The following is a 12,446-nucleotide window of genomic DNA, read 5'->3' on the forward strand; positions in this document are numbered from 1 at the left end:
CCCAAAAATGTACTATCGTTACGTTTTCTTCAAAAAAAATTCCCTGAAAATCACCCAAATTTTCATGTTTCGCATCGGTACAGCCCCATTAAAAATTGGACATAAAAAAAATTATTCTTCGTTCAACCTGCTATTCCGCAGTATTATTTTCACCGTGTTAGCCGTAAGAAAATGAACTTCGAACGAGGTACAGTCGAAGTTAATCGACATCGCAGCAAAAGCTGAGGCAAATTCTGGAGCGGATCAGAGCATAGAGAATCGCTGTTTCGTACGTCGAGAAGGGGGCTGCTGGAGGGGGATCGTGCCGAAGGAGGGGAAAAAACGGGGGCAATGGTACACAAGGGTCCGAATTTTGCTCCCCGTGCGTAGGCCCAAGGCATAAGGGTGATGCCGAACCCTGGTCTCCATTGTGCTCAGGTGTGAGGCGTGTGCCGGGGCGGGTGGCGGGTGGCGGTGAGAGGGCGAAGATGTGGGGTGCGGGACCGCGAAGGGATATGGATTTGCACACGCGCCACGAGCTGCGCCTTAACAAAGGGATTGAACAGATTGGAAGCCATTCATTCCCTTCGTTCCGTCTTTTTCTAAGCACGCGCGTATTTGACCGGCGGCGGGTGGGGGGGGGGGGGGTTGAACTCCCTTCGAAGGCTTACACCGCGTACCTTGCTGCACCGCATCCTCGTTCGACATGGGTACGGTGGAGAACGGGCGACGTACAGGGTGTGCCGAAATCGTCACACCGCCGAGAGGATGGACGGACGAATTCGTAAGCAAGGGGGGGGGGGGGGGAGAGGAAAAGAGATTTTTCAAAACCGACGGGTGGAGAAATTTTGCTGATCTATTTGGTCAATTCGATCTTTGCACACGGAGAGAATGAGAGAGCAGATTTTTATTGAATCTGCAGTAAGAGAGGGACGAGTCAGGTTTTGTTGATTAAATGTACTTTGGAAAATGCAGAATTTTGTCTAGATACGGTAAATACCACCGTGTGCGGATTAAAATATGCTATATTTGTTGTAAAAATTTAGTTGGGATGAAAATGTTTTTTTTTTTACCAAAAACTGTGACGCTTCCCTATTTTCCTGCAGCTTTGAGTAATTGCTGATCTTTTTCTTCTACCCGTGCAGAGCAGGTATTCGATAGGAAATCGAGAGAAGGAGAGATCTGTGGACGGTTCTTTTTTTAAAATCTATTCTCACTTCGCTTTTATCCGTTGTTGCATTAATGTCTATAAATATATTGGTCTTCCTCCAATTTACCTCAACAAAAATAAGATAAATATTTAAGTATAAGTTTTTCAATTCAAGTAACAAGGTACAAGTTGAACTTTTAAAACACCATCGAGTTATTAAATAATTTCATATATTTTATAACGACCTAGTCATACTACATTGTGTATTTGTGAAAATTATCACTTTCGTAAGCTACGAAGATCTCTTTGAGAATACAAGAATAAAAAATATCAGAACTTTGAACAAAAGCTGAGATATCGACGCGTCATTTCAAGTTACTTCGAAATTGTAATGTTGCACCGATATTGATTACGATTGACAAATGAGAGTATTGACTCGACTATTGAATAATATTGAAATGAAAGAAAAGATATCTTTTGCAGTAATTTTGTAGAAAGTTGTCCTCTTAGTGAAATCGAATAAATTTATGTACTAGATTTTCCGAAGCATCCGAAGCTTTTGTTTATAATTCCAGTATTTTTCGAAACATCTTCGATCGATATAGCTTACGAAGGTGACAATTTATAAAAAGTACCAAGCTTTGAACTTGCAGGTTCAAACCCCCAGCATATTTACAACTAAATTAAATTTTATATTAATAAGAGTTTTACCGTAACAATTCCTTTTTTTAATTGATACTATTATCCGTCCAAATAGTGCAATTTCAATTCAATTGAAACTTTCAGTTTCACGCCAAAAACATAACGAAAAAAGAAAAACATGAATAAAAAGTGAAAATAAAGCCGCAAACAAACGTGAAATATCGTTCAAATCAAACAAATCTGAAAGCTTATCGTGCCGGTGATTTTGTTACCACGCCTAATTTACACGAATTCGGAATCGAACGAACCTTTTTTCACACATCTACCCGCGGAATAGGAACAAAGGCGAGAAACGAAAGTCGGATCGACTCGTGATGGACCACCCGGTAGGTGGTTGGGATATGTTCTTTCCGCCTGCATGCGCATCTATTGAAGTTATTGCATTACTGGCTTAGCTTTACCAAGTCTCATCGAGTCCCCCCGTATATTTCGGGTACAGAGAGGGGGACGGATGGATGGATGGACCATCCATGGGGTGCGGGACCCGCGTATCCAATACACATCGAATTGCTCGCTGCATATTATAGCCTCCTAAGTCGTTGCAGTGTGCAATGGGTGTGTATAAAGAGCCGTTCGCACTGCAGTTGCTCGATGGTTTGCCGTCGGTGAAATGCGCGGGCGCGCACACCTTTCAGAATGAACCCCAGCCGCGATCCCTTTAAATCGCGATTACTAAATACCCATTGAAGACCTCCGCATTCCGCGCAGACTTAAGCGCGCCTTTACCTACACCCTTTCGTTATTTATCGACGCGTATCCGTGTAGCGCGACCGAAGAACGATATCGTTGACACAGGTGAACGAACGACGCGAATTCACTTTTTCTCTATAAAATTACGAGAGTGGAAACAGTGGGAGAATCTTGTTGCAACACATTTTATTATTTTATGATATTAACGTATTTATACACACTGTTTCAAAAGTCGGTATTGTCGAAGGGAGCGGAGGTCGTGCAGGTATGGTCATTGGGACCTGGACAATCGCTTTATAACCCCCAGAGGATTATAAACATTCGGATATGATCCGGACGTAAAATCCTTTCTAAACTAATTACGGGTATTGGGAAATTCAACTGACCCGGCGATAATCAACGAATGGTAGAAACGCAAGGCTGAAAATTCTCTAAAACCACAAACCGCATCCTTTACCATGTATACCTATCCGTATATTACTGATAAATCCATCGAACCCGCTCCAAAAGATACGCTTAATGGTAGACGGGTACATGCGTACGCATACCCTTAAACGTCGTTACGTAGGAATACCTATGCGAATAACTACGTCAGGTACACCAATACATACTACAGTAGCGGCAGAACAGGCTTCGTTCCTTCTCCATAAGGATTCGACCGCTTTGTGTTGACTTATGCCCGGTTGCCTGTCAAGCGAGATGAGAGATTTTGGCTCTCCTGCTTTCCCACATACGAGTGTAAGCTTTTCACACACACTTTACTTACGCGCAAACGTCACTTATACACCCACGTGATCACAGATTCAGCCTGCAAAGTTAGCTTGCCTAGGTACGTTGTTGTACACCGGCTGCCGTGGATACTGAAAAAAGAATCAACTGTGTACTGTATACCCATGCAAGTTGAAATTCATGAAATTAATCACTCGTTCAACGACTTCCGTTATCGTACCATGGTTTCAAATTTGATTCAAAGTCGAACAGGTGCCAGGCGAGATCCAAACTGATTTTGCCAACTGCGAGGTTGGAGATTGTCGTTGCAGTTTCCAAATCCTTTTGTTGGGAGTAAGGTGTACTCTCATCATCGGCGAGTGACGCGCCGTGATCTACAACACTGGTAAGAATAATACCTTGTACCTACTTCGGTAAAAATTTCAGTAAATTTCGGTAAAAGTGGGGTAGATTTACCAGTTTGGGTCAACTTGTAGTACTTGACCATATTTATTACGACTAGTCACAGGGTGTGGCTGCAAATGATACAGAGATGCTTCGATCTGCGAAAACCTTTCATCCAAAACTTGTTCGATATTGGTCTTTGGTTGTAAATGAATCGATTGAGGGTAATAAAATTGAAAGAGTCAAATTGACAATCACAGAATCTTGTAAAGATGCAGGACAAGAATTGTACGGTAACGACAGATAATGCATATTATACTCTACTCGTGTTTAAACAGTGCGAAGACGGCAAAGCGCAATGAAAATAAAAACTGCGGAGTAAAACCAACGATTCAAAAACTGTCCACCTGACCCGTAGTACTTCCGTTACCGAAGTTCGTAATAACAAGTCTTATACCGCCGGTGTCCGGTAAAAAATCCGTACCAAATACAAGGATAGTTTCCAGGACTTTTGAAAGACAAGCAAAATTCAGACGTATCCAGGACCATTGGACGCCACGTTACCGGTCCGTACTGGGAATTTTCAGTTTCCCGGTAGTAAAAAGCACACTTCACGCTATTCCGCGAATGGGTGTTCCAGAGAATCGGAGACTCGTTGGGAATCCAAAGGGTCGAGTGTACCCACCAGCATCATCCCCGTGTGTGGACGTCGATGCGAACACAGGAACCTCTGTATCTCGGCTCCTACCCTCTTCGAATGCCTAGGTATACGTACCGTATTATACACATTGTTTTCACGCACATGTAGCGGATGCAGCCCGAGGTCTGACCCGCATAAGGAGAAGGGAAACGGGTACCCAGGGGACCCGGGAACTGACGCACAGCCAGGTCCAGGCACTGGCTTCAAGGTGGGCGCGGCTGGCTTCCCTGGTTTCCAACCTTTGCCCCGGGCTGCTGCCCATATGGCACCCTCTGGTACCTTTCGAGTATACCTTTCTGCAATGATTTTCCCCCCGCAGGTGATCCTCGAGAGTTTGACGATTTTTCTCGTCTTTCCAACTTTCCGCCGATGAGCCACCGAGGTGTGATCCTCTTCAATTTTGCTTTGCCTTTCATTTTATTTTTATGTATTCTTTAAATCGCTTCTTCGAAATTATGAAAATATGATACGAAATTGCAGCCAAAAATCACCGCGAGTTACATCTATAATTTCCTGCGGTGATTGCGGGCGAACTTTTATACAATCTGTTTTACAAACGATGCGATATTAAATCACGTTATACGGATCACATTCAATTCTCCATTTATGCAGTTTTATACATCTATCGATTCAACCGACTTGATTTGCACAGCGTCTTCTGTATCGCCAAGGTTTTATTCTACTTTACAGCGTGGTCACTGCGTAGCTTATTTATTCACGTTGATATTTGCTTATGGAAAGGTTCGAGTCATTACACTATAATTAGAATTTTGACGTAATCGCGGTTCACGTACTTACTCATCACTATACCGCATCGAGGGGGTTTTCTGAAAATCTTCGGTATATTCCGTTCTAATTATGTTACGTTATACTTACTTGAGACGGCAAGTTTTTACCCTAACTTTCAAATAAATCTAGCCTCAATTTTCACACATATACGTAATATATTTGGATTCAACTATATTCCGGGATCACACCAATCTGGCATTCTACGTCGAGTCAATCATCCGCGTTATACAAAACAAATATCGTAAATCTGGGTATTGTAATGCTGTCATCGGTAGATAAAATTATTCAAAAATTTACAATTTTACGTATAAAATTACAATTGTGCACTTGACACAATATAAGCACCTTGGTCACGTACAGTCGTTACTGTATGCGGATGCATATGAAAAACAAAACTTTTTCTCGTACGTGTAACCGAGCGAACGGGTCGGTCCCTTATGGTTTAGCTCTTATCTCAGGGTGACTCGCTGCGGCTACCGCACACCGTCAACCGTAAAGGATGTGCTTTGTCGGTCAACGGTTTTCTCTGATTTCCTTTTTTGTTTCGTTTTTTCTTTTTTTTTTCTCTCTCTCTCTCTCTCTCTCTCTTTCTTTTTCTTCCTCTAAATAAACCTGCATGCCGCAACAGCCTGCGTCTGTACGTTAAGCCGTCTGCAGATATTACCGAGGCTACACGTATACCTAAGTCGTATTATGTATACACCTAACTAAAACAAGAATATACGGGGAAAAAATTACCACACAAAGGCGTCCTGCGTGCCTGTTATCAGAATCGGATTTAGATAGCAGCTCGCCTGTTGTGAAACAAGATTCGTAAGTTCGTACATTATAGCTGCCGTCTCACTGTACTCTACTTTCACATAGGTGTACTAATACGAATGAAGAAATAAAAGAGCATGGGATATAATATTACAAGCTTACAGGTGCACGCAGCAGTGTAACGTAAACAGTTTTTAGTCGGTTACGGTCATCGGCCATTGCAGGGGCCATTTTTTTTTTTTTTTTTTACTTTGAAACGTTTCAGAAATCTTTCTTCCCTAACGTAGTCAACCTCCGTTTTGATCTCTTCCAGAAGTACGTCAGTGGTCCTTATTTTCAAAACGAACGAGTGTGTTTCACCGGTATTATGGAACCTAATCCCGTTGTAAATCATTTTTTCCTAAGAAAGTCAGTTTTATAAATATTTATGTTTGAAAGATTATACCACGCATGCGTTGGATATTTCATTGAGCTTTTTTCTACAGTGTCGCAGCTGTTTAATTTCAAATGTATGAATTATCCGCCTTATATAAAATGAAACATAGGTTGATCGGAAAATTTTCCGTCTTACCTACTACCGGGCGAAACGATCGTCAAGTTGTGAACGGTGTGGAAAAACTTTCATCCTGGATCCTGAAAGTTTTTCCCGCCATTAGCATGAACCGGAATTTGACTTCTTTAACCACGGATGTAAAAAGAAGACGCATTTCTTTGGACCGCGTGAGGGCGATACGCGACCGGTCTAAATGCACTGCGCTTTTATACCTCGACGCATGACGTGGCGGTATATCAAATATACGATAGGCTTGTTCCGTTCAACCTTTAATGTAAGTCCGACTATAACCTGCACTATTATATGTATACACACGCGAAAGTTATAATAAAAGCAGAGCTTCTCGATTCGTTTTAGAACATCGGAGCAAGCGTCGTGAAAATATAGATTGTGTAATAAATTCCGAACTAAAACCTTTGGCTCGTGTTGATGACAGCCGATTCCGAATAGCCTATAAACGATATTTTTGGCAAGAGATAATATCATAATCCCGTATTTCACCACAAAATCAAAAACAATCGATGTTGCAAACCGAATGTACCTATATGTATCTTATAGACGAAGCGTATTAACGATCAAACTGCACGCGGCACATGTTTTCCATATTATATCCCGGAGTCAACAGTCAGTTGAACGAAAAATGAGAAAAAAAACATCGTGAAACGGTGAAAACAGCGTTCTTCTCGGAGCATACAGTGCATTCAACGTATATGCACATGTAGTACGTGGATGTAGTCTGTAATCTAAACCGCCAACGCATTATACGCCATACGACAGCGTTGCAGATATAGAAGGACGTGGTCAAGTACAAACACGAACGACTTTTCTCTATCATCTTACTCCAAGCCACTACAAACCGACGAGGATACACGCACACCTATACCTAAACACTTGGTCCCCGTACACGCGTACAATAATTGACCAATCAAATCTCGCCGTGTGAGCAGCAGCGACTGGTTTACATAGGTACCTCTTATCCTCGTTAGTCGTACGATCCCTACAGACTCATCTTACAGATGCATGTAGTGTACACTTGTCTGCCGGTAGGCTCAGCTCTCTCTCTCTCTCTCTGTCTCTCTCTTAAAAATGATTTTCATTCATTGGTTCCAGGTGCCTTGGTGCATGAAATCCCTCGCGTTACTTCTGATTTTCGGCGACCATGGAGCACCGTGAAGTCCGATTCAAGTGTCTGACTCTGCGTTGGTGGATCGGTGAATCAGACTTTGGTCCGGCTTGAAGGCGGCAGAAAAATCCGGTGCGTAGAGGCTATCGCTGAACGGAGAGTATAGTGACTCGAAAGAGAGAAGGACAGGGATACGAGAGGGAGAGGGAGAGGGAGAGACGAGAGAAGCCGGGGGGAAGGAAAAAGCCGGAGCTCGAGGTATGGGAGCTTGCAGGAGGTGTAGGTATAGGTACCGACATACGTAGCCATAGCCGTATAGACGCAAGTGGTGCGCACATGCTGCACAGTTGTTCGAGAGGTCAGGTTTTTGTTCCCTCGGTTTTCGTTTTACAGTACACCCTACGCCCCGTCGACCCTCTAGGTATACCTACGCCCTGTACCCCATGCCCATGGGCTTCGCTGTTACGTCCCTGCCGGGCAACACGCACGGATCTCTCTTGTATATACATACTAAGCCTGTACGTTGATTATGGACGCTGCGGGGCAGTTTAACCCTGGACCCGACAAACGGACGTACCTCGACACACCTTTATTAGCTATCTATAATCGCGTCCAAGGTGAGGTTCGCAACTTCCTTTAGCACAATGAGTGTCTTCGAAGTAGGTACCGTTCGGCTGGTTCAGGTGTAAGGTACCAACAGCTGGCACGATTTCTAACTGATTTCCATAACTCCTCGATGGTTCCCATTGACCTCACACCACCTTTCCGCCTGGACTAAGTTGCGATTTCAGGAACCGTGTTCAGAAGCTGGGCGTTCTTTTTCCACTGTAGTTAGACCAACAAATGCTATGAATTTGGAAGTAGGTACCTAATCAACGGCAACGTTGCAACGCGCGTTATGGTAACCCTAAATGCATGTGCATACAAACATCGGTAGGTAAACGGGTGCGGATTACAGGGGTACAAATAGCTAACAAGATTGTCGAAGAATATCGTGAACTTTAACGTTCGTCGTAAACACCGAACCGAACAACAAATCGTACAGTTGACGTAATTGTTTGTACAACAACGAATCAGGATTGACGAACTGGAAGCCTCATCGGTCAATTAGACGTCGCAAGAAGGAGTATGCATTAAGATATGAGAAAGTAAAATATTATCTTACACGTAAATGCTTGACACATAAAAGAATCGAAGAAGATAAAAATTAGTTATAAGTTGGACATCGTAAGAATTGGCCTGTCTTAAATTTAACATAATAAATTAACAACAGCGCCTGTGTGTACCTACCGAACCCTCAGACCTTTTCTACGGAAGGTGTAGTGCGAAAATTTTACTTAAAAACATATATGCTCAAGAATATAATAAACGTCAAGACGATGATAAATTACTATCCCAAGTTATTCCAATCGCGTGTCGTATTCGGATGTCTGTGTCTGTTTGTACTGTATTTGTACAGATTAATCATTGATATTATATGCGACGAAGAACCTAATCTATCGATCTTAGTTTCCATTGGCGTGCGATAAGAAACCGTCAGCGTATTGGTTTATTTGTTTATCCATCTTTCATGTATAACTTTGTTCCTCAGATACCAAACTATTTACACAAACACTATTTTCCTGACACACAACGGCAAGCGTGAGTGCCCTCTTTTCGGCTCTCGTTCGTGTTCTTTCTCACGTCTTCTGCGCGCGCATTCACGGCCATCTATTTCTTTTTTCTCAAACTTCCGGCGTCTATCGCCACGCCATCGCGCGTCGAACGAACCGTCCAACTCCTTCAAATCCTATTATACCTATATATTATATCTCAGCTATTAACCGAGCAATCTGTATCTGTTTGTAAAAGCGTCAAGCCGTATGCTCAATTTGAACTCGTTTGAAACTGTCGTAGTACAAAGTCGAGAGCTGGTAAATTGCGGTTTCGAACCCACCTCCGGTAATATAATTCTAAAAATAATTTCAACCGAAAAACACTCGATTAATTGTATCGTATGCCGGACCTACATTTCCCTGACTATCCGCTGGCGTGGGATGATATCGAACGAATGACTTCACACCGTGTCGAATTATAATCATGTGCCTAACGATCTACACAGCTGTATCTCTTAGATTCACTTCTAAAATTGCTATAAATCGTGATTGTGAGCACAAACCAGTACGTCACAATTTTCACCAACAGTTAAACGGTTGAGGACAGGTAAAAACTACGTAAAGGGAAGTCGGAGGAGCGAAGCCATAGTCGTATTATACTTATCGTTAATTGAGAGAAAAAACCGAGAGCGATTTACGTTTCTGCCATGCCCAAGAGAATGATCCTTGGTAAACTTTTACCCTTAACACCGGCAAGCTGGAGTTAAGCGTAAGATGTCCTCGCAATACATTTCGACGAACACGAATATTATAGAGGCATACCGTGTATCCGATGACATAAACTTGGTAATACGGTTATCCGCGAACAATGTGTATATATATATATAGGTATCTATACGTGCGAATATACGTGTGACGACGAAATTTCTGTCATTCCATAATTTAGGCCCAACCCCAGTTAAATACCTACATCCTACATACCCCACAGTTTCTACAATTCTAATACGTATCCAGAATGTATCGGCAAACGAAATGCGTGTAGGTGTCAACACACGTACAAGTAAGTCAGCGTCGTATCGTCGTCGGTGTCGTCGTTTCTATCTCGTGATAAAGAGACAGAGTTGCGAATCACGACGCGGTGGCGCCTAATGGGCGGCTACAAAAAGACGTTTTCGCGAGGCGAGGGACACGAGGCGACCGGAGTATGTAAGAGAGCGGCGTCGAGGGAAGAGAGGGAATGCGCAACCCCCACCCCCCCTCTCCCACCCCACCATTCCGCCGCCCTATCCCTTCCCCCCCCCCCCCCCCGCCCCACTCACGGACCTTCCCCACCATGACCCACACGACCCCTTCGGCGCCGATCCCGCGCTTCACCCCCCTCCCCTCCGTCCCTCCTTGCCGTGGCTCACCGCCGGCGCAGCGGCCGTTGGTCGTATCGTCTCCCCCCCCCCCCTTCCGCCCCCCTCGCTCTCTCTCTCTCTCTCGTTCTCCCTCATCCGTGGCACCTCCACCCGCACGCGAAGCTTCGCGGCTATAGACGACGACGCCGATGGGATGCGTCGCCCGCGGAGATACGACTGCTTGTGCCCTGTCTTTCACGTTTCTCTCACTGCCGCCGAGTTAGTTTCACGGTGTTATACCTACGTAAATATATACGGGTTGAGCGTTATTACGCTTTCTTAAATATCTCCCCGCATGGTACGTCCAACTTTGTTCCGATGCCCGTTACAATATCACATATTATTGCGTTATATCTACCTACGAATGCGAAATACAAGAGGAGCTCTCCCTCGGTCTGCAGGGTTCATCATGACGACTCTCGCTCGACTCTCGTTGCGAATTGGCGGTGTATATATATACATGTATATACATTTATATATATATATATATATATATATTATAACGCATGCCCGTAGAACCGAGTTAGGTGTAAAGCGTAAGGATGGATGGAACAGACGACCGACTGTCAGCCGGGGGCCGGTTGGGTCGTTAGACGTCCGTTCGACCAAGTTCCACGGATTCACTTTGACCTTTGCGATCCTATACATACAATACCTACCGTTCTAATTCTTCGGCTTCTCGGAGGAGAAATTACGCATATACCGGCCTGCTACTTTATCGCAGGATGTATGTATGGGATACGTACGTGTACCTAACAACGTGTAAGAGCAGTACCACCATTACATGTACGTACACGTATAACTGGGGAGAATCGGCGACTGTAATTATTCTTGTTGTCTACACGCACACACAGCAGCGAGTCGGCGCGAGAGAATGCTGCAGAGAAGATGAATCTCTGGTAATAGATCTGCGCGGCTACGATTGGCCAATTATTGAACGGAATTGTAACCGCGTTTAAAGAGTCACGCGGTACTTGTACCATCGGAGATCTTCGGGCGTCTTTCCGTTTAGGTGCGCACAACGATTCGGCTTCTCGATCGTACGATTATCGTATTGTTGTACGGTTATCGGACCAACAGAAGAATCCAAGAACAATTTCTTTTCATTCGTTTCTACGAACCTATCGACAGACGCCATATTGGTTTCCATCGATAGGTTTGAATTTTCAGTTTTCGCGGCAATTCCCGAAGGCTCGAATATCGCGATGCAGCTTGATAAATTCTTCGAAAGGTCCGATCGATCCGCGGTGTCCAATGGATATGTAAAAAGTATACTCCACGCTACTTGTAACGTAATTAAATTGATAAACAATTTACTTACAACTCAAGATTTACGAAGAACAAATTCCGAGAAAAATAAAATACCAATGTAAAATTCAACTCAAACGATAATTTATATACATTGAAGGCAGGTGTATTCTCAAAAACTGTTCCATGAAATTTTCAGCAACGTATAAATACTCGTGCGTTACTCACATCCGCCCGTTTCTCCCACAACGTTCATCGGAAATTCTTTGAATTGAACGACATTCGTTGTACGCGTAAAAAAGAAAACCAAAAGTACAAGAAAGTATCGAATATAAATTCCCGCAAGTGTCACCGCAGGATTTTGCTGAAACAAAAATCGAGCGATTCATTCGTCGCAGTGTGAACACCTTCGAGTATTTATTTCCATTCAAAAAAAAAAAACACCACGTTCTTACATGCACAAAATGAATCATTGTTCCCCCGCGAAGAATAAATTATTATCCCCCCCCCCTCGATCCCGCGTACAGCGATAAAGTCCAGGGTTCCTCTTCGGCGTCGCGACGCCCCTGTCCTGCCCGGAGGTTTCGAGCAGCGCGCATCGGACGGCGCACGACGCAGGAACCGCGAAGCACGGCGTCTTTCGGA

At 43.8% G+C, this 12,446-nt stretch overlaps 1 protein-coding gene across 6 annotated transcripts in view; it reads right to left on the reverse strand.

The window, feature by feature from the left end:
* LOC124296721 (uncharacterized) overlaps positions 1-12,446 on the reverse strand; it is a 40,547-nt gene that overhangs the window by 11,177 nt on the left and 16,924 nt on the right. For 3 of the 6 annotated variants that reach the window (XR_006906446.1, XR_006906449.1, XR_006906448.1), the window contains exons 3-4: positions 3,471-3,632; positions 3,288-3,381 (exon numbers count right to left, since the gene is read on the reverse strand). The exons of the other annotated variants lie outside the window; for them this stretch is intronic. The gene's annotated coding sequence lies outside the window, so the exon portion shown is untranslated. The remainder of the gene's footprint in view (positions 1-3,287; positions 3,382-3,470; positions 3,633-12,446) is intronic. 6 annotated transcript variants of the gene reach the window in all.

The sequence above is a fragment of the Neodiprion virginianus genome, chromosome 1 (assembly GCF_021901495.1).
Source record: "Neodiprion virginianus isolate iyNeoVirg1 chromosome 1, iyNeoVirg1.1, whole genome shotgun sequence".
NCBI classification, from domain to species: Eukaryota; Metazoa; Arthropoda; class Insecta; order Hymenoptera; family Diprionidae; genus Neodiprion; species Neodiprion virginianus.